Source organism: Canis lupus, chromosome 2 (assembly GCF_011100685.1).
Source record: "Canis lupus familiaris isolate Mischka breed German Shepherd chromosome 2, alternate assembly UU_Cfam_GSD_1.0, whole genome shotgun sequence".
Lineage (NCBI taxonomy): Eukaryota > Metazoa > Chordata > Mammalia > Carnivora > Canidae > Canis > Canis lupus.
In genome coordinates, this window is record NC_049223.1 from 54,233,922 (window position 1) to 54,256,803 (window position 22,882).

The window sequence follows — 22,882 nt, forward strand, 5'->3', positions numbered from 1 at the left end:
GCCCCCTCTCACGTTTCTGGGCTAATGGAAGCGACGGTAGCACGGATGAATGAAAGCCACGGCTTGCCATTAGTTTCAGCTTCCTTCCCCAAAGGCTTTCACTGGAACTTGCAAAATGTGCATTTCTCGTCTGTCCTTCCCCTCCTGGGCTGCTGGGGGGAACCCGTAGGTCTGGGGGGCAAGCCCTGGAGACGCAGCGGGAGCGGGGCAGACCAGGCGGTTGTGCGCGGGGGCGCTCCCCGTCGGACTTCTAGGTGGGCAGGGATGGGCGCTGGCATTGGGGCCATCGTTCACGGGGTCCCCAGGGCAGCGGTGGCCGTGCCTCCCCCACAGCTCTTCCCCAGCCCAGGTGACTCACAGCAGCGGCCTCAGGCCCTTGGGAGGCGCCATCCATGTGCCCCTCCGGGGGCCTCTCAAAGGCAACCGTGGGCAGAGCTTTGCCCTGCTGTTCTGGAATTCTCTCTGTTCCATGAGGTTTGCGCTGTTGCTCTTAACTCTTTTGAGAACATTTTCTGGAACAGGTGCCCCCCCCCACACACTTGCTAAGCATATTGTAAAAGCCTCATGTGCAGGTGGTTTGTAGCTTTACCAGGTTCTGTCTCTTTTTCTCTCCTTTTCTCTGTTTCCCTCTGTCTCTCCACCTATACTTGGTGGCTGTTCCAGAGCTTTGAACAGTTCTTTGCCTTTAGGGGAGCAGCCTGGGCCACGTTCATTTGTACCCATAGCCAGGGCATGATGCTTACTCCCCACAAAGACCACAGGAAGGTCCCAAAGCCTCCTGGGCCTCTAAACAAAAATACCCCGTAACTGTTTGTCTCTGACTGGAGGGAGCCCTCTCTACCCAGAGGCACCGCTTCCTTCAGGGCAAGCCCCGAAGCAGACAAATAATCATTCATTTATGAAAATGAAACATTCATGAGGGACTCTCCTGTGCGGCCAGCCGAGTTTAGGCAGGTTCTGATCTGACTTTAATTTAATTAAGCTGTATTTATTTAATCAGCCCGGAGATCTGTATCCTCAGGCAGGAATGTGCTGCCTGCCTCTCCGCTGTGTTTTGGTCTGTGGGAGGAGGGGGGCTGTGGCCTACCCAGCGTTTTGGATCTGGGGCCGCAGAGGCAGGCTGGCCGGTGGTCTAGGTTCAGGCGAGGGGCGGTGGGGGACGCGGCATTCAGCAGCTCTGCGTGTGTGTGTGCGCGTGTGAGCGCGTGTGCAAATGCACATGGGCGTGCAGGGCCCCTATTGCTCGGCGTTCCGGGGTCTGGCTCTGCAGCAGGAGTGTCTGAGAAACCAGGCCAGCCCGCAGTCTGTGTTCTCAGCCACGCCGGGAGGAAAGCTCTGGAAAAGAAGACCACACTGTGGGTTAAGGACCATGTCGCTCCGAGTGTCCTCCACAAATTTCTTCTGGGTGTGGGAAAGCGTGCTGATGCCCAGGCCCCCCACCCAGACTTGCTGGATCGCCCCGAAGTCTGAGAGCAAATGTGTTGTCAGGTGTTACTGTCCTCAGGAGTATCTGCATTTTAAGGACGGAAGCGGGGTGGGCAGAGGGCAATGGCCTAACCCACTTGGAAGGAATCATTGCAGCAGGCTTCAGGCACGGGGCGGGGCAGAAATTTAGGAACAGAAGTGTTTCTTGAGCCTCTGAAATCACTCCATTGGAGGACCGCGTCTGTCTGCTACAGGTAAGGGGAGATCGAGGGGCCAACTGTCATGCTGGGCCTGCCCCGCGAGGCGGGGGTGCACGTCTGCGCTGATGGGGACAGTCCCAGTCTGCGTCCAAGGGCCTGAACAAGGAGCGCTGGTGTCCAGGGGCGGAAGAAGATCGATGTCTCAGCTCAGGCAGAGAGCGAATTTGGCCTCCCTCCATCCTTTTTGTTCTTTTCAGACCCTCAATGGGCAATCCGTCTCTCTCTCTCTCTCTCTCTCTTATCTATCTATCCATCTATCATCTACCTTTCTCTAAATATATCTCCTTTTGGTTCTGTGTCTCTGTAGAACTGTGACCGTGTCCCCCACCTAACTCCTCCTGGGTTCGAGATGGGCACTAGCAGTGGAAGGAGTCACATAGGGATTCTTCACTGACCAAGAAGGTGTGGGCTTTTCCTTCTTTTTTGCCTTTTTTTGCTGAATGATAGACAGGAGTAGCAGAGGGCGAGCTGGAGTGTCGTGAATGAGGAGAATAAGGGAGAGGATGGGAGGAGGGCCGCCTTCGAGGGTAGCTGGGGGCACCTTTGACAGGCAGAAATGCTGCATGTGTTTTCGTCACGTATGCTTCGCTGGTTGCAAATTTCCTTTCACGTTGTTTCAAACTAGAGCCGAGAAAGAGAATTTGGCGTCAGCTTTCCCTAAGCTCAGGGTCCTCTCCTTTCCTCCCGTTCATTTTCCTTATCTGCTTTCTCTGGGTGAAGACGCCTGCCTTGCCGTCGGCCCAGGGTTGTCATGAGGATGAGAGGAAAGCTGTGGTGTGAAGTGTTGAGCTCTGGGAGAGGGGGTCCAGCGTCCCACACTCAGAAAAACTCAGTATCGTTATGGAGACTGTGAGGCTAGCAGTCCAGTTGGTTTTATCAATTTCCAGGCCTTGATGAAAGATCTGTTATGATTTTGAGAAGTCTTTCTTTTCCCAACATACTAATTAACTGCACGTTTTTTGTTTTTTTTTTTTTTTTTTTCTCTTGGCAAAGCAGGTGCTTGGATATTTTTAGGAGATTCCCCTTTGTCAAAGATCCCTGTGGCTTGGTGTGGAGTCGTATGCATTATTCCCAGGGGAACATCTAGACTATTTATTGGGTGAAAACCTTGCTCTTTGCTCTCCTCTAGAAGGTAGATGTGGATAAAATTGTATATAATCACATTTTCTGAATTTCTTTTCATGCCAATCTGGACATATCCCATTTAAAAAATCGGGGCTGGTTCTCAGACTTTGTTTCTTTGTGTGTGCCATATGCTTTTCCTAGATCACTTTTAGAACTTTGCTTAGCACAGGGCATTGGAGCCATTTTTCAGGGTTACTCTTTCCATTGCTGGGGGATGAGGAGTCAAGGGATGGGTGTGGACAGACAGCTCCCCTAACTCCTGTTACATTGGGGTCTCAGTCATTTCTGTTCATTCGTATCTGCCCACCTTTCCACTCATCCTTCCATTGAACATCTCTGTATACCGACCTTGGCGGTGGTAAGAGGCACCGTGAGTACACAGATGAGAATGACAGTGCATGCCCTTGAGGACCTTAAAGTCTAATAGGGGAGATAAGACATGTGGTGTCGCAGAGCAGTGTGCTAGATGTTGTGAGGAAGGAATGCATGGAAAGGGTGGGAGCCCAGAGGATGACCTCAAACTCAGGACTGAAGGTTGAGGGAGGTCTTCCTAGAAGGGATTGCCCCTGAACTAAACCTCAAATGATAAAAGGAGTAAAGGAGGGCTTTCCAAGTAGCAGGACCAGCAAGTACCAAGGTATATACTGGGGTGGAGAAGTGGGCATGGTACCAGAACTACATCTGTTTTAATATTGCTAGAGCATCGATGGGAATGGAGAGCACCTGCTGAGGCTAGAAAGGTCATCATCAGGCTGGAGGCCATGATCATGAGTTTGAATCAAGGAGGAATCCAGAAAAAACAATTTAAAGCAGAGTGATGAGATTTGCAATTTCTGAAAGCTCCTTCCAGCTTGGGGTGGAGGATGAATTGAAGGAGGCAAGACTGGCTGAAGAAAATGAGATCAGTTGCTAGCTGTTGAAGGGATGGTAGTGAGGCCCTGCAAGGAGGTCGTGGCCGTGGGAGACTGAAGTGGACAATTAAGGACATTACTGAGGAGTAGAGTCAACAGGATCTGGTGCCAACTGGAGGGAAGGGAGGAGGAGGAGTTTTCAGTGTCAGGATGAAAGGGATGCCATTAATTCTTGCATGAGGCACAGGCAGGAGGACAGCTTTGTGGGAGGGAGCCTTGAGTGCAGGTTCCAACAATCTGAGGAGAGAGCCTCTGTCTAGGTCTTGGGTGAAATTTCCGGGCAGGCGATGGAGATTTGACAGCGACAGGTGTAGGTGTGGGGCTGGGCTGGACCCCTGGGGATGCCCACATTTACTGAGGAGCCACGGAAGAGGAATGACAAAGGAGCCATGGAGGGCTATCCAGAGAAGAAGGAGGAAAACTGGAGTCCTGGCAGCCCAGGCAGTGACATCTCAAGGTGTCACATGCTGCTGAGGGGACAAGTCAAATGGGCATGGAAAGGTGCCCACTGGGTTTAATGGCAATGTGACGGACTGTCTTGCAGAGAGCATTTTTGGTAGGGGGTGGAGGCAGGACCAGAAAGGACTGAAGAGGGAAAGGCCTGTGAGGAAGCTGATGGAGAGATTGTAGCTTATTGTTTAAAATCTTGGCTGTGAGAAAGAAACGAGCGTCAGTGAGGATGTAGAGGAAAAGGAAACCATGTGCACTCTTGGTTGGAATGTGAATTGGTGCAGCCATTATGGAAAACAGTGTGGAGGTTCCTCAAGAATTAGAAATACTGTATGATCCAATAATCTTACTCCTGGGTACTTGCCCAGGGAAAGTGAAGGCACTCACTCAAAAAGATCCATGTACTTTTATGTTTGTTGTAGCATTATTTATAACAGCCAAGATTTGGAAGCAACCCTGGTGTCCATCAGGAGATGAATGGATAAGAAAAATGTAGTATATATATGCAACGGAATATTACACAGCCTTGAAAAATGAGATTGTGACATTTGAGACGACATGGATGGACCTAGAGGGTATTATTTATACTAAGTGAAGTAAGTCAGACTGAGAGAGACCAATACTATATGGTTCTGCTCATAAGTGGAATCTAAAAAAAAAATTGAATAAATAAAAAGTAGAGTCGCAACTGTAAATAGAGAACAAAATGATGACGGCCACAGGGGAGAGTGGTTGTGGGCAGATTGGGCAAAGCAAAAGGGGAGCGAGAGAGAGATAAGGTCCTCCAGGTCTAGGACGAGTATGTCACAAGGATAAAAAGCAGAGCATAAGGAATAGAGTCCATGATATTGTGACGGTTATGTAATGGGACAGGTGGCAGCTATACTCGCGGAGGACACAGCATCATGGGCGAATTTGTCAGTTCACTAAGTTGTATGCTTGAAACTAGGGTAACTTTATATATCAACTCTACTCGGGTGAAAAAACAACATAGGCTAATTGCTGTAAGAAGACTAAGTCCTGGAGGTGTAACATGATACACAGCCCGGTGCCCGTGGTTGACGACACTGTACTATAGACTACTTGGAAGTTGCGGAGGGACGCCTGGGTGGCTCAGCGGTTGAGCGTCTGCCTGTGGCTCAGGTCGTGATCCTGGGATCCGGGATTGAGTCCCACATCGGGCTCCCTGCATGGAGCTTGCTTCTCCCTCTGCCTGTGTCTCTGTCTCTCTCTCTGTGGGTCTCTCGAGAATAAATAAATAAATCTTAAAAAAAAATTCTTTCTAAAAAAAAAAAAAAAGAATGTTTAAAAAAAAAAAAGTTGTGGAGAGAGTAGATCTGACATGTTCTTACTGCAAAACACCAGTTGGTCATTATGTGAGGCGTCGGGGGTGTTAACTCACCTTACCGTTGTTAATGATTTTGTGACACATACGTGGCCCAAGTCATTACCGTGAACTCCTTAAGCTTACACGATAGTCTATGTCAACTGCATGTGAACAAGGCTAGAAAAAAATTTGGCTGTGATGGAGAGAGAGGGGGGTGATAATTAGGGAGAAGATGGAAAGGGTGGGTGAGTCCAGGGGCTCGAAGTGAGATAATTCATTAAATTAATTCATTCCTCTATTTATTAGGCGTCTCTCATGGAACAGATGCTATGCTAGGCATCGTGCAGGTACCAAGAAACGTGAAGTATCCTTTCCAGTGTGTTTGGCGTATTTGGTGAAGCCTCGGGAACGCAGAGCCAAGGGAGCTATTCCCCCCTTTGCTAAGAAATAAATGAAGCCGGTGGTAGAAGGCGCACTTTGGAGTTCTCTGGTGGACCTGGGGTCAGACCCTGGCTGTTTCCCTCGGGCTCTGTGACCTGGAGCTACTTGTTTAATCTTTCTAAGCCTCGGTTTCCTCATCCGTAAAATCGAAATAATATCAGCTGTGCAGATTCCTCGAGGGGATCGGAGGTGAGGTCTGTGGTTGGCCGTGGTCCAGTGTTGTCTGCAGCCCCCGCACCGCGGCCTCAGCTCCCGGTTAGTGCGGTGCCCGGGCCTTGGCGGGGCAGCGGCCAGGGCTGGATGAACGGCAGCCCGCGGTATGCAAGGATCCTGGCGCATGCTGGCAGGGGAGTGGCCCTTTCTGGGCTGCTCTGGGGCCGGTTGCAGATCTCTCCCTGGATCTGGGAGGATGAGATCCTGAGTGGACAAGCGAAAGGCCCCCGCCTCTGGCTGCAGCGGGTCGTGGGGCGCACGTCGAGGCGAAGGGGCCTGGCCAGGGGCAGGTGGGCAGGAGGAGGAGCCGCTGCCTACAGGTGGCCTCGCTTGGGGCCGGGCTCTCCTTTACCTGGCCAACGGCGCCCGGGGCTGTGCCTCTGCTGGGGACCCGCGTGTCCCTGCCCGGTCGCCCCCCTTGGCCTCAGCTCAGGCTTGCCCGGCAGCTGTGAAGGAAGAGCCAGAAGCTGAGGCAGTTGCTGCTTCGTGAATTCCTGCCTGGACAAGCGTAAAGCACCGCCACGCACGCTCTCTCTTTGGAAAACTAGGATCTCCTTGCTATTAAAAAAAAGAAAAAGTCATGGAACAGCACAAACAAACAAAAATCACTCAGACATAATTGCTAGAAATATTTTGGTGTGGTTTCGGCTTCCTGCCCCGCGCCCCCTCTTACTGGGCGCTGTGTCTAGTTTCCTCTCGTCCTTGGCCTTAGAGGACAGCAGAGCCTCCTCCTGGGGGGAAGCTCTGTGACCCGCTGAGCCGGGAGAGAGGCCACCGCACGTCCTGGACAAGCTGGAGGCTCGTAGTGGCTACTTACACCTCGCAGAACGCTCCAGAGCCCCGGAGAGCGCTCCCCAGAGCTTCCCCGTCAGGATGCGGATAACGAGTGTGGGCGGCCCGGGCAGAGTGGGGGATCCCCAAGGGCAGCCTCATCTTTCCCTGGCTCCCGGGGGGCCAGGAGTCATGGGGAGGGCGGGCTTCCCCGGCTGCGAGCGACAGGAGGTGGCGAGCACACCCACCATGTGCCTGGGGACCCCGTGAGCTGCCACCGTGTGCCTGGGGACCCCCCGTAAGCACGCCTACTGTGTGCCTGGGGACTCCTGTGAGCACGCCTACCATGTGCCTGGGGACCCCGTGAGCATGCCCACTGTGTGCCTGGGGACCACCCCGCGTGAGCATGCCCACCGTGTGCCCAGGGACTCCCGTGAGCACGCCCACCATGTGCCTGGGGACCCCTTGAGCACACCTGTGTGTCTGGGTACCCCCCCGCCGTGAGCACGCCCACCATGTGCCTGGGGACCCCATGAGCTCGCCCACCGTGTGTCTGGGGACCCCAAGAGCATGCCCACCGTGTGCCTGGGGACCCCCCATGAGCACACACCATGTGCCTGGGGACCCCGTGAGCTCTGACTCTGGTTCTGTAACCTCCCCAGGATTGGCTTCCAGCAAGTCCCCTCCTCTGTCCCTGAGTGTCCCCGTCTGGAACCCTGGGCTGGGGCTGCCTGCCGCTTCCTGCATCAGAAAAATGTCTGCAACACGATACACGAGAAAATAAGAGATTGGGAGCCAGCAGAGCTCGGTTTGGGACGTAGCCCTGCGGGATCTTGTGGGCAAGTCACTTGCCCTGTTTGAGCCTCGGTTTACCCTGCGTAACATGAGGAGACGGTAGGGACAAGGACAGTGATGCTCGCAGGACGTGTGCCAGGTGCTGGGTTGTCACACTGAGTCTTCGACCATCTCGGGAGGGAGGCGTTATTCTCCCCGTTTTAAGGGTGAAGCGTTTGAGGCTCAGAGCGTGACTTGCCCAAGGCCCCACAGCTGGGGACAGGCTCTGCTTCACAGGAGGAGCCATAGGGCTGTGTGGGAGTGTGTTTTCAGCTGTGCAGCCGTGACACACGCACATGTGCACACATATAATCTCACCTGATTTATCACGTTGAGCTGTGGTGAGCTTTTCTTTTATTTTTTTTAAAAGCCCTGAATTCTGGGTTATCACTATTTGATTTTATTCAGCAGACGTCATTGGACGTGCTGTGGAATGTCAGGAACTCTGTTGGGCACTGTGGTGGGGAGGGCCGCACAGCCCTATCCCGTGGGGGTCACAGGCCTGCGGGGGGCTCATAGGCCTGAGGGGGGCTCACAGGCCTGCAGAGGGGTCACAGGCCTGCAGGGGGGGGTCACAGGCCTGCAGGGGGGTCACAGGCCTGCAGGGGGGGCCACAGGCCTGCAGGAGGGTCACAGGCCTGCAGGGGGTCATAGGCCTGCAGAGGGGCCATGGCAGGTGTGAAACCACATCCAAGCAGGCCAAGGCCTGGGGGTGCTGAGCGTCCAGCTTTGCTCAACAGCGGTTGCCAACACTGGGCTCGGGCCAACCCCAGAAATCCTGAACCCCCAGGGAAGGCATGGGGCCCAGGCATTTATTTTTTGGAGGAACTCTGTCGGGGTGGGTGGGCGCCCGGAAAACTGCGGAGCTCCTGAAGAGGTGGCCTCCCGACTGGCGGCCGAGGCAGGTGCCCGGGGCCCTGTGCTGCCAGGGCGGGCAGGCTGAGGCCTCCGGGGGGTGGGGGGGCTCGGGCACCGCCGAGGCGGGCTTCCTGGGGGGCCCGGGCACCCCGCTCCTCTCCTCTGCCGGGGGACAGCAGAGGCCACGGGAGGGTCTGGGCGCCACTGGGCCCGGCTGGGCTCCCTCCCCGTGCTGGGCGGTGGCGCACCCTCCGCCTTGCCTCGTGCAGAGGCACCAGGACCGAGGTGCCCCGGCTGGCGCGGGGCCGACAGGTGCAGTCACGGCCAGGGCGGCCTCGCGGGCGTGCCGCTCCCAGTGTCACGGAGGGGACGCACCGGGGCCAGGCCCTGAGCCGGGCTTGCCGGCCGTGTGGACGCGGCCTCTGCTCCAGGGACGCCTGCTGGTGTTGACCCAGGCTCCGAAGGCCCTGGAAGCTGCTGGCCATAGGTCCCGCCTCCACGCACGCCTGAGTCGAGGGGTAGAGTCCAGAAGGATCCCTGGGCTGGTTCCTGGCTCCCGTGCATCACGGTGCACCTGTTCAACCTGGGGCGTCGAGGCGGGAGTTGTCAGAGCTTCTCGGGGGGTGACGGAAGCGGAGGGTGAGGTTCCTGGAGGCAGAGCTGCCACCCGGCCAGGGCCCTGCGCGTCGGGGCTGGAGGGCCCGTGCTGTCCCCAGCCGGGCCGACCCCTGGCAAGCTCCGCTGGGGGCCCGCCACCACTCAGGCCTTGCCCCGTTCCTCCGGTTGAGCACCTCGTGAATAAATGAGATGAGCTGCCTCCAGGAAGCATCTGCTTTGCTCATTTATATCGTGCGTGACTTCATCAGTATGTGGCTTTTACTATGTGTCTGTTAAGGAAATGTCTATTCTTTACACGTCCTCGTCCTTCTAGTTAGTGCATAACTGGAGCCAAACAGAAAAAACAAAAAAACCAAAATCCAGTCTTTCCCGTACTGTCGCTTTCCCCCTGGATCTGACATCTTCCTATCCGGCTTCTGCCTTCGATGACTCAGGCTTTGCCTTTGGCAACACGTCCAGGACACTGCCACTCCCAATTTGTCTCAATGCCACAGCAGTGCCACCACCTGCCTCATTGTGGCCACGGGGGAGTTTTTCTCATCATAAAATGTCAGGACTAGGAGGGAACTTACATGCTATCTAGCCTGGGGATTTTGAAAAATTCTCATTTCCTTAGTGAAACTCTTTAAAACAGAATCTTATGTGGAATTCTAAAGGTAGAGGAGCTTGGGTTGAAGCATGGCTGCGGGGCCAGAGGCGTACCCGCTAGGCCCCCCTCTCGTGCTGGCCCTCCCTACTTCTCATCCCCCCGAGTTAAGAGGCAAAGTGATGAGCAAAGTGAGTCCCAGACAATGCAATCTCATAGTCGGTGAACAGTCTACTGAACCTAGATCCTAGAGTGCCAGGACAAGTTGCTTACAAAAAAATAAGATTGATTTGTTTTTGTTGTTTTCATTTGTTAAAATTCTGATATTTTTGGCTTGGGTGAATAAAAGGAACTTTTTCTTTACTAATGGGCTTTGTCTTTTAGTTTGCCAGACATTTGTCAAGCATGTGATCCTATTAAGTGCTTAAAAATTCATGATTTGAGTGCAAACAAAACTGGTCTCTGGTGCTAGTCAAAATCAGAGTGCCTATAGTTAGGATCAAATGCCATTGCCAGTAGTGGGCGTCCCAAGTAATCGTGGCTTAAACAAGCTGGAAGTGTGTTTCTTTCTCACTGTAAGGTCTGGGGGGTAGACAGTTCAGGGCTAGTATGGTGGCTCTGTTCCGGAGAGTTCTCTGTGATATTTAGGGCATGGCTTTAGGCTTCTTGTACCAAGATGGTAGCTAGAGCTCTAGCCATATCTATCAGACATCAGATGGAGGAAAGGACAAGAAAAAAAGGAGGCAAAGGGCGCATCCCCATTTTAATGGAATTTCCCAAACATGGCCAAAAGGAAACCTCCGTTTACATGCCCTGGCTTGGTTGAACTCATCATAGATTGTTCCTAAGTATCACCCCGGGCAGCCATGTGCCCAGCTAAAAATCAAGGATTGTACTATGATAGAAGAAGATGGGGACAGTGAATGTTGCGGGACATTGTGCCTCAGAGTGGACTTCTCGTGTTTATTTTCCCCTCTTCTTTGATTTTCATAAGCAGATTTCGAGGGAGCCTGAGCATAAGGTATGGAGTGTGTAGAGAGGGTGGGGGTGGGAAGAGTAGGATAGACTCCAGACAGGGTGGGCCTGGTGGGTAATGGCTGATGGAGGCAGATGTGGGCCAAATGAAGTATGAGAGGTTCAGTGACCTGGAAGTCTATGTCAAGTGTTCACCAAATTTTACGCTCATGAGGGTTCACCTGTTTCATCCCCTAAGGCAAGGCTGTTTAGTCACATCGTTTATTAATCGGACAATAATAACATTGCTTAGTACAACAGAACATTATCTGGCCCTAGATCCTCTTTTTGGAGGTAGAGGAGTTTATGGAAAAAAAAAAAAAACTAAACTAAAAACCAAGCAAAACAGAAAAAAATTTATGGGAACATTTAATACTGAGTAGTCAAGGCATGCCAAAGACCAAAAATACATTGCACAGAAGCATGACAAAGCCCATGTGGGAAAAACAAGCTAATGTGAGATGGGGGCGTATGAAACATCATGATTTCATTTTGGAACTAATGTGGGCAGCTGTGGACAGTCGGGCTGCTTTAAGTACTGAATAGCAATTATTGAATTATATTATCAATAATGATGGGATTTCTTTAAAATTTAAGACCAGGTCATAAAGCGCCTGGGTCTTATCTCTGTGTACCGTGTACGAGGTGTGGGCTATTTCCTAGCTGCCGGAGTGCATCCCTGCCTCTGAGGTAGGAAGGCATTTAATAGACTGAATCAGTGCAGCTTTCTTTTGGGAAATTTCAATTTCATCGCAAGCAATTTACATAGAGCGTCGCAGCTTGAATTCATAGCTCATATCTCGGTTGCTTTGGAGATAGCTTCTCTGTTGGAAAGGCAATTACTATCTGCAGGAGAAGCCTGTCTACCATTAGTCTCCAGTTTTAAACGTTGACAGGTGGAGATGGAAGTGGGGGCGGGGGTGATTAATAAAAGGCTTTGTCTTTCCAGTCCACAGAAGGAAAGGGATTTAAGTGTTACAATTTCCCGGTCTCTAGAGAGAGTTTTTTTCCAGAACATTTCAAGCTTTTGACCAAAGTGAGAACATGAGTCCTTTTTGTAATCAGTGAGTTTTGTCTCATTAAGAATATAGGGATGAACGTGAAATGACCAAAAGTCGGTCCCTTGAAGTTTTACCAAGCCATGGAAAGGAAATCGAGTGATGCTGTAAAACCGATCTTGAGCCGCTGGATATGGAGAGCTTTGAAATCTAGATAGTGGTTTTTGCTATAATCTTTGTTCTTAAGGACAATGGAATTGCACTCTGGTTGTTGATGCTGAGTGTTCTGCAGCACACAGCAGTCTCTGTGACGGTGTTTGTGAGATAGCTTTTCCCCTCAACAGCTAATGTGTTAAATTGTTAATGTGTTAAAATGTGTAAAATTGTTGTGTCCACGTTTTAGATCGTGGTTCAGCCAAACAAATGTGTATTCCATGAATGACTTATTCTGTGTGAGGCTCTGACATAGCCCAGAGGCTTGTGCATTCAAATCAGAGACCTGCGCTGAGACCTGCCGGCATTTCCATCTAATTGACTTAGGCATGGGGACCCCGACTCCTTCTCCTTTAATCATCACCTTATACTCAAGGCTAAAAGGCTATAATTATTTGAAGTAGCTGAAATTTGAGTGACCCAGATAATTATCTCAGCAAGATGGGCTTAAAGTTTATTGACACAAATGCCAGTTTCATTAAAGGTTTGGTACAAAAGGCAGGTCCATGAGACAGCTGGTTGGCCGAGGTGAACTGACAGTGAACGGCACCAAAGACATAGGAATCACCAGGGACTTTGAAGTAATTACCATCATTTCCATAATACAGTTAGCAGAGGATTATGGGAGGCCAGAGAAACCTTCATAGTTGCTTTGAGTTGGAGGGCGTCTTCCCTCATCATTTCTCAATGTGGAATCCAGAGCGTCATGGCTCAAACTCCACCCGGGCTTCTACTTAGTCTAAAAACTGGTTGATGAGTCAAAGCAAATGAAAACTGTGTTCGTCCCTAGACTGTGGGTAGCCAAAGCTAATACTATGATAATAGTAAATTTTGCGTAGGTATAGATTTTGAAATCTTACCTTACGCATCTATTTCTTTTGTATGTTTAGTGGATAAAGATAAGCACAAAGCCCACCTAAAAAAATAGCACAATACCTACCTTCTGTAAAGTTTAAAACATTTTTTTAACATTCACCATCTGAATTTAAACACACACAATCAAGTCCTCAATACTGTATTGTAGGGTTTATTATTTATTCATAAAGAGTGAAAATTCTACATGTGATTAATCATAGATCACTTTGGGTATTAAACACATTTTTATACCAGTAGGCAAATGTTATTACCTACTCTTTGTTGACATGTAGTAGACGTGTTATGTTTCCCCATCTAGATTATAAGCTACTAAAGCAGGTGCCTCTAGTAACAATATTAGCACAGACTTAGTGGCTTAAAAACACATATTTATTATTTCACAGTTTCTGTGGGTTAGGAAACCAGGCATGACTTTATTGGGGGCTCTGCTTTAAGATTTCTCGTGAGACTGTAATTAATACGTCGTCAGAGCTGAGGTCTCATCCGAAAGCTTGAAGGGGGAAGAATCTACGTCTAAGCTCAAAAGTCTTCTGTGTTTTTCTCTCCTCTAGCACCAAGTACTATGCTTTGTAGATGCCATAGGTACTTGTTAAGAAAAAATGGAGATTTTGACTTCCATACATGGAAAAATATATGGATGGGTAACTAAGAGTGAGTGAAGTCACTATCCTGTGTTCGACTTCCTCTTTGAGGGAATGGATGGGGATGGTGGCAATAATCGTCCAGCCTTTGTGGACTGTAACTCAGTTTGTGAATGTGACTCTGAACCGATCACATTTCGGAGTGGAAAAGTATAAATAACAATGATAATAGCTCCTATTCCTTGAGCACTTAACCTGTGCCTGGTACTGTGGTTAGCAGGTGAGAAAGCAGAGGCCTGGAGCAGGTAAGTAGCTTGCCCTGGGATTGTGAAGTCGGGAGACCTTATTCTATTGATGCCAAAGCACGTGTTCCCATCCACTCTGCTTTCCTGCCTCTGATAATTATTTAAAACTGCCCAGTTACCTTATACTGATAGGTGGCACTTTGGATAGGACACAGAGCACTTTAGCTCTGTGGGGAGTGAGGTGTGCTGCTGCTTTAATTTCGGGGTTCCTTTGTTCAAGGGAAGGGTTAAGAAGGGATAAAAACCCTCACAGCAAGGCACTGTTAAAATTGCTTTCCTTTTTATAAAGTCCACTTTTAATAGCAAACAAGTAATAAATCAATGTCTCACCTCTAGCATTGTTTAGCAGCTAGGGTCGGGGAGAGGAGGCAATGATCAGTCATAGTCAGCAGTAGTGTCTGGAGACCAGCAGTGAGGCTGGTGTTCCGGGGTGTCTGTGTGCAGGGGGATCAGCAGAGCATGAGGTGATAGAACAGAGCATGAAGCCAGTTGTACACATGCGATCTATGTTCCTTGTCAGCTGTCCCCCTGGCCTCTAGCCAGGGCAGGATTTTCTCCCTCGAGTCAGGTTATTGTGCCCTTGTGGTTTGGGGCCCTCAAGGTCCCAAACCATTAACGTAATAATCACATTGCTCTGGGCAGATTTCTGCCCAGTGTCCTTTGTGTTATGCTGCAAAGACAAATCAGAAACACATTTATCAGTCAGAACAAGTCAGCCACCAGTCATTTTGACTGGTAAAAATAACTTAGCAGTTGATATTTCTGTATATTATACTCAGGCATGCACAGACATAGGCCCTTAAACACAAACACCGAGGAAGTGAGAGTACTATCTGGTATTTTACCCAGGGAAGGAACAAGGCTATGGTTTTCTCCAAAAAATTTCAGACCTACCATTTATTGTATATGCTCACTATCGTGACTCTTCCTTCATTACTTGTTACACTTAAAAGCTAGAATATTTGATGGTTTCTTGCAGCTTCTTAAATTGTGCCAGAATGTGTCACTAATGGATCAAAAATGTTATACTCCGTCTGATATTTCCTGCTCCTCCTTCCCTCTTGACAGACACCGCCATCCTACACTTCCCCACCTGGGTACCATTACCATTAGGTCAAGGTGCAGAAGTACAGAGATCTACTTATCCCTCTTCTGGGAGCCACTGTCTCTGGAAACTCTACAACTGGGTGGGCAATGCTATTTGACTGGAACAAAGTACTGAAGAAAGAGTGTGTACAAGAGAAGAAATGATTGTTTACATACTCAGGCAGACCAAAGAGTCTGAAGTGAGTATGCAGGACGGTGATTTGTAGGAGGAAATCTCAGAATGCAGAAAAGTGACAGCTGAAAAAGAAGGGAAACAGGAAATAACCAGCTTTGCAGTGGTTTGCAAATTCTGTAGTACAATCGAATAATTTAAGCAGTTTCAAAATTCTAATCTCTAGGCCACAGCTCAGAGCACTCACATCAGTGTATCTGAGGGTGACACTCAAGCAAAAGTATTCTTTAAAACTGCCCAGTTACCTTATACTGATGACCTCCAAGGAGAGGAGGCCTGCCATTTCCAGGTATAAGCATCTTGTCATTTATCTCTCAGTGCATAGTAACATTATCACAAACTTAGTGGCTGAAATAACAGACATTTGTTATCTTACAGTGTCTGTGGGTCAGGAAAGCAGGCATGCCTTAATTGGGCGCTCCACTCTAAGATCTCTCATGAGGCTGTAGTCAATGTGGCCAGCAAGGCTGAAGTTTCATCTGAGAGGTTGAATGGGGAAGGATTCCCTTCCAAGCTCACATGGTTGCTGTCAGGATTTAAGTTCCCTGTGGCTTAGGACCCAGTGGTGATTCGTAGAACTAGAAATTAAAACAAGAAACTCAGTCTAAATTATTTCTCTTTGATATTTGATTTATTACAGAATATTTAAAAATCATGACATGAGTGCATAGACTAGTTTATAATGATCACCCTGTATACCACCCAGCTTTTTTAAAAAATTTTATTTATTTATTCATGAGAAACACAGAGAGGGGAGAGAGAGAGGCAGAGATCCAGGCAGAGGGAGAAGCAGGCTCCATGCAGGGAGCCCAACGTGGGACTCGATCCTGGGACTCCAGGATCACGCCCTGGGCTGAAGGCGGCGCTAAACCGCTGAGCCACCCGGGCTGCCCTACCACCCAGCTTTGTAAACAGTTTGCCATATTACAAGAATGTTGTCACTTCACTCTATTTATTTTAATAAAAATGCAGTTACATGGAAGGAAAGGGTGATCTTGTCATGGTGGGTAACAGGGCAAATTTGTTTGTTTTTACCTCTTTTATTTCTATGGTTATGATGGGAGGCAAAGATTCCATTCACAGCATGATTCATGGTATGATGCACATTAATACCTGTAGCTAGTGAGGCCAAGCCTGGGAGACTGACAAGAGGGGTAAAGGGTGATCGTTTTTCCAAACAGCCTCAAAAAGGTGAGCAAGGTGCTTACCAGTCGGTATGTAGCAGGAGGACAGATGCTCTTGCATTCAGACCACCATCTGTGAAGACATACTGAACGTAAACCTGAGGGTATGCCTGGCCAACAGTTACCAAAAGCTGCTACCTATGGCAAGGGGTGAGCAGAATTGACAATTCCAACTTGCCTGGGATTTCTGGTGCAGATCTCTACTTCCATCTCCTGACTTTGGCCTAAATGATCACCCGGGTGTTGAATTCCACACGGGCAGCTGAGGTCAAACCACAAGGGTCATGAGAGTGCTTGCAGAGTTTAGGGATCTGCATGGCCCTTGTTAGGGTTTCAAACAGATTTGGGAAAGGGTTCTGAGTAAATCATAGGGTTTTCAGGCTCCAGCCTCAGGCCAGGAACAACAGACGGTAGGAACACATGAGGTTTCAGGAAGGCCAGCCTCAGGAAGGCCCAACAGGCTTTGGTAGATACGTCCTCTTACTGCTTAAGTATTTGGCTCTTATTTATTTTGGATATGCTCATCGCACAGTTATCTGCATTTCTTTCGCATTCAGCTAAAAAAAATCTCACTTATGTCCAAAATACTTATAAGAATATTTAAACCTGCTTCACCAATCCAGGAAATGGTGCCTGGTAAAAACTAAAAATAAACCAGAAAGGCTCAAGCAAGGTTTCAATAGCAGAATCCAAGGAGTTCGAGGGATTTCTAAACTTGGCCAAAGGCTTTCCTGATTTTCTATTTCAAGTTCATCCACGTGTGGATTTTCAAAATCTGAGGATCATTTCTTCCTTTTCCTGATGTTGAAAATAGAAGAACTCTGGCTTCACTTTGGAGCAGATTGCGATTTACATTTTGGTCCTTCTGTGATGTGGTGGCGAATGTATAATGAGGCAGTAAAGGGCCTGGCCGTCAGAGTTAGCCTGGGTTCCAATCCCAGCTGTCACTGAGTGTGAGACACTAGGCAGGTGACTTACCCGCTCTCAGCATGTCATCTTTCTGCAGTCAAGATTGATATGGGGATTAAATGGGATAATGTGTGAATTTAACATGGGTCCTAGGACACAGTAAGTGTCCAGTAAATAGTGGCTCTTACTCTACTCCTATTGTAGTAAATGTAACCATCTTTTGACTTTCGGTCATGGTTCTGGAAATGAAGCATTGTTATTCTAGATTTGTGTAGGGACGGGGGCATAAATATGCATACCTTTTATGTCAGAGACAGCTAACTATTCACTCACTAACTTGCTTCCTTATGTTTCTGGGCATTTGTCTAAGACCATGTTCCCCGGGCTCCCTTGCAGGTAGGTGATGCCATGTGACTAAGTTCTAGCCAACTGAATGTGCACAGAAGTCATATGTCCCATTTCTAGGCCTGGCCCATAGAAGTCTCCTGTAAACACTCCTCCATGCACTTTATCTTGGGATGGAGCTGGTTACGATGACCTTAGAAACCATGTAATGAGGGTCGCACAGTCAATGTTGGTCTGAGACTTTGAATGACAGCAGGTGAATGGAGATAAGCCAACCTCCAAAGAGAAATGTCTATCTTGGTCTGAGGTAAATAAACCTCTGTGGTGTTTGAAGCATTTTGTCTTTTCTTTCTTTCTTTCTTTCTTTCTTTCTTTCTTTCTTTCTTTCTTTCTTTCTTTCTTTCTTTCTTTCTTTCTTTCTTTCTTTCTTTAAGATTTTATTTATGAGAGAGAGAGAGAGAGAGAGAGGCAGAGACACAGGCAGAGGGAGAAGCAGGCTCCATGCAGGGAGCCTGATGTGGGACTCAATCCCGGGTCTCCAGGATCACACTCCGGGCTAAAGGCAGGTGCTAAACCGCTGAGCCACCCAGGTGTCCCACATTTTGTATTTTCTTATTCGTTAGAGCAGCTAGTTCTAAACGCCCAGCACTGTCTTGATCACTGCCTTCCTTAACTAATACTCCTTTGCTGCTTCCTGTTTCCTATGTGAGATCCCTGAATTAAGTAAAAGGGTTACAGGATAAGTGTTGTGGAAGGACCCCACCACTAACCAAAACATACATCTAGGAGCTTCTATTAATTTTTTTTTTTTTTAGCTTCTGTTCATTTTTATGGATCGCTTCCGCTTCTTGTTTTCTAAGACCCAGGAATCTTGGGAAGTAAGCCTCATTGAGACAGAATTTTGAGAATGGATGTGCAAGGTCTCAGATTACTTGGATTTTACTACACTTGACGTCAGAGTAACAAGTAGCGTTCACCTAGCCAGGTAGCTCCCTTTGAGCATCCTCAGAAGGGGTCATGAAAATGAAGACATAGTTAGGAATCACTGGAATCATTAATGGAAATTAGATACAATTTGACATATGCAGTTAATTGCAAGAACTTTAAGGAACATGCAGTAGGTTTTCTTATCAGTCTCCAGTTCCCGCTCACCACAGAACATTCAGTCACCCTTAACAAATAAGGTTGAGGAATGAGTCTTTGCTCCGAGGTAATCTGCATCCTCTTCTGTGGGTCCCCTGGTGCTTTTGTCCCTAGAACCAACCATCTGTCCATCCTTCCCGCCTCCAGGTATCCTTCCCTTTCTCTCGGTCTCCTCTCCTTCCTTCCTTCCTTCCTTCCTTCCTTCCTTCCTTCCTTCCTTCCTTCCTTCCTTCCATCCCCCCTGGCTTCTCTTTCTATTCATGTACTTGCTTTATATAGTGAATCTTACTAATGAATGTTTACAGACAACTCTGCTCTTCTCCAATGTACCTGGCAAATGTTGGCTGCCTCCTTTCCCTGTTGGTAAAACGGCTGACTGTTAATGAAAAGGATTCGTTTCACAGGGCCCTCTGGCTGCCCTCTCTGTGCCATAGTGATAAGAATAAAGTTTTAAGCCTCTTTGGAAAAAAAGGTCACTTCTTGCTTGGAGTCTGAAAACAAGTTCCACGCTTAAACAGCACCTTGATGCGTCCTTAATGATGTGCCACTTCATTAGCCATCCCTCCAGCAACAGGCACTGAAAAAAATTGCATTCTAGGCCTTGTTTTTCATGCAGAATGGCCTGGCTCCAAGCTCCACTCTAGGGTTCTATCCTAAGGGCTTACCACCAAAGAAGTCATTCTGTAAATGTAACATGTGACCACAAATCAAAACTCCTTATTGGGTTTCCTAACTGCAGGAGGGCTTCCCCATAAGGCATCCAGGAAAAGTTCTGGCAATCTGGAAACAAGTATCAGGAGGGGTACTAAGGGGTTGTTAGAGTTTGAGGGAATGGTCCAGCAAGTAAAGTAGGTGCTACGGAGCTCATAACAGATGTGTAGATGGACAGATTAAGCCCTGGATTGTCGGTCGGTCGGCATTGCTAGTTAAAAAAGAACAGAACCGTAATCATAGATATGTCTCCTAGGACTCACCCTGTAGTTACAGAGATTAAATATTATTCAAAAGAAAGGAATTTGTGTGAGGGAGAATTCCAAAATCCCATAGCCTTCATATTCCAAGAATATTTTCTCATGAAGAGAATTCCAAGATTCGTTGTAGAACAGATTTCTAATTTTTAGATCCTTATTAGGAGACCTCTCTGTGAAATTACAATAGAGCAACAATAACATTGAACAGGTAATGAATAATTAATTTGAAGGCAAGTCTTAAATTAGAACTCCACTTGAAGAAGGCATATTCAGTCCATTTTGTCCTGAACTTTTGACTGTTTGTGGCAGTTTTTTTTTTTTTTTTTTTTACTGAACTAAATTGGATGTGAGGTTTTTGAAAGAATTCTCCATGGAATGGGAAGGACAGTTCCTATCTGGGCATATATTTTCCTAAGGGAAAAAGAGAAAGAAATATAGGTTGAGCACTTGATATGCAGTACGTGCTTTGCGGCTATACTATTTACTCATTGATATATTGCCTACTCTCAGGACTCAGCATAGTCTTATCTCTGTTTTGCGTCTCTAGGTAAGCAACTTGAATAATAACTCAACTGTGAAGTGGAAGACAGTACCACGATGCAGGTCTCCCAGGCTCCACACTCATGTGTTTCCACTGTCCACTGCCCTGATATTTATCAGAGTTTGTGCATACCGAGTTCTTGTCCAATGGAATGGGGATGCTTTAAGAATAATGTGAGACTGACTATTCTAATGTCAGCATGAAATTCTCGTTCTGTAATTGGGCCCTACGACTTTCTCCTTTAATACTCAAGTAAGGGTCTTGTCTCTTCCAGTGTTTCAACTCTTTCTGACCCAGGCTGAAATAAACCCTTTGAAATTAGTAGAGTTTCAATTCATAGTGATGCGGGTATGCAGAGAAATGGGTAGGCTTTGATTTTCCAAGACATTTCAACCATCAAAGCTTACTCTACTTTCTTTGGCCTCCAATGAAGTGATTGTCCAACTTTGGTATAAATAAGAAACATCTGAATAAATTGTCTAAAAACGAATGCCTTGGTGGGGTGCTTGGGTGGCTCAGTTGGTCAAATGTCTGACGCTTGGTTTTGGCTCAAGTCATGATATTAGGGTTGTAAGATTGAGCCTGCATCAGGCACTGTGCTGGGCATGGAGCCTGCTTAAGATTCTTTCTCTCTCCCTCTCCCTCTGTGCCTCCACCCCTTCTCTTGCTCTCTAAAAGAAAAAAAAAAAAAAAAGAAAAAAAGAATGCCTTGGCTTCCACCCTAGTGATTCAGGGGGTCCACAGTGAGGCCAAGGGTTTGCATTTTTCACAAACATTCCAGATGGTCAGGAGAATTTGGGTTTTTAAGTACTCGAATTTTCCTAGTTACTCTGATTTTCCTTTTTTTTTTTTTTTTTTTTTTTGTCTTTTGAAATCTCATGTCCTTTGGGGGTTGAAATTTCTTTTCTAAGCCATGCTCTTCTAGAACTGTACTGCTAGCGTATGGTCTGAGATTATGAAGGCTCAGCATTAAAATCAGAAAAACAGAAGTAAGATCTCATAGCCAGATGCTCTACGATGGTAGGAGAGACGGAAGAGGTTGCTAAATAAAATATTAGTGGTAACATTTTATTCTGTTGAAAATAAAATGTGCATCTAGTCAAAGACAAATTCAAAGGAGTGACACAAACCTGAAGCAATCATGCCGGAAGGGTGAGATCCCAGAGCAAGCTGAGGCTCGGGGGAAAAAGGTTAAGGGCAGAGCAAGGGCTTTTTGGAAGCTGCACAGGGATGAAAAACAATGAAGACATAAAGGCCAGGAGCAGATGATGTAATGTTGACAGATGACAGGGCCGGCAGCACTGCTTATTTCCTGTTTTTCTTCCCTCCTCCATCAGGGACCAGGATCTCCAAACTGAAAATTTGCAAAATAAAAACAGCTTAGAGAAAACATCATCCAAACATAGGAGAGGGGGTAGGAAAGAAGACCTACTGGCACAAAGTGAGTACAAGTTTCAAGACCAGATGAGTCATACCACAGGGTACCAAAGATTGGCACTGGAGTTATAAACCTGTTATTGGTTCTCTTTAAAGAAGAAGAGGTGCCAAATGACTGGAGGCAAGAAAATCTCCTGTGTTTCTCTTTTTTTTTCCCTGAAGTTGTTTCTAGAAACCACAGATGTTAATTCCCTGCAAAATCCTAGAAGAGATAACAAATCAGACAATTTGGCAAAACTTAGAGAAAAGAGTGGTGGTCACCAGGGGCCCGCACGGGCTCTGCAGAAATACATTATGTGGGTCAGATTCCGTGTCTTGAGCATGTGCTCAGGAAGCTACTTTTAAGGCAAGAGGGTCCCACCCTTAGAAAGAGGCCTTTTCAGAAACCCAATGACTTACATCAGCCTCTGGAGTCGGGTGGTTTCTCTTGCTTTCCATTCCCCTTTTACATCATTTAGATCCGCATCGTTTCTTGTATGTTCCATAGAAGTTGCCATGGGGACAAGGTTCCAACTGGCTTCAGATCCAGCTGCTGAGATCTGTCCTGTCTCTTCAGTTTGCGTTGGGTGTTCAGCTCCGCGTCTCTCTAATTTGAGTTTCCCAGTTGACTCCCCCTTCTCCAACAGCCTACCACTCTCAAGTCCACATTGTAAAGTCTCAGTTGCCTTTCCCAGCTCAGTTCTTACCATAGTAACTTCTGAACTCCCACCCCATTCTCCAACAGATAAGCTCCTGGCAAAGTTCCTCAGGTGATCCTGTATCAGGGATTGACACGATGGCTCACTGGTCCCATGCTTAGAAGAATGCATAGCTGCTCGGATGATATGCGCAAGACTACTCTTTTATGGGCAGATGTCCCTAGTAGATAATTAAAAACTGACTGCCTCAATAAAAAATAAATTTATGAAAAAAGAAAACTGCCTTCCTAGTATATATTTTGATTAAAATATTAACAAAATATTAATTGTGAGTAAAGTACTCCATTTCAAGTACCCTGATCATATAGATCTTGGATGAGAATATATTGGAAGGGGAAACTGAGATTCAAAAATATAAATAGCAGGGCAGTCCAGGTGGCTCAGTGGTTTAGCACCACCTTCAGCCCAGGGCATGATCCTGGGGTCCCGGGATCAAGTCCCATGTCGGGCTCCCTGCATGGAGCCTGCTTCTCCCTCTGCCTGTGTCTCATGAATAAATAAAGAAAAAAAAAATCTTGAAAGAAAAAAAAAAAAAAAAGAATCAACTGCTTAACCAAGCTTAACCATCC

General features: G+C 47.6%; 1 long non-coding RNA gene across 1 annotated transcript; it reads left to right on the plus strand.

Moving 5' to 3' along the window:
• The first annotated feature begins 1,112 nt into the window (after positions 1 to 1,112).
• LOC119870287 lies at positions 1,113 to 22,521 on the plus strand. The gene is made up of 3 exons (XR_005355657.1): positions 1,113 to 1,679; positions 21,516 to 21,619; positions 22,340 to 22,521. It is a non-coding gene; the product is annotated as an uncharacterized LOC119870287 (long non-coding RNA).
• The last annotated feature ends 361 nt before the right edge of the window (positions 22,522 to 22,882 follow it).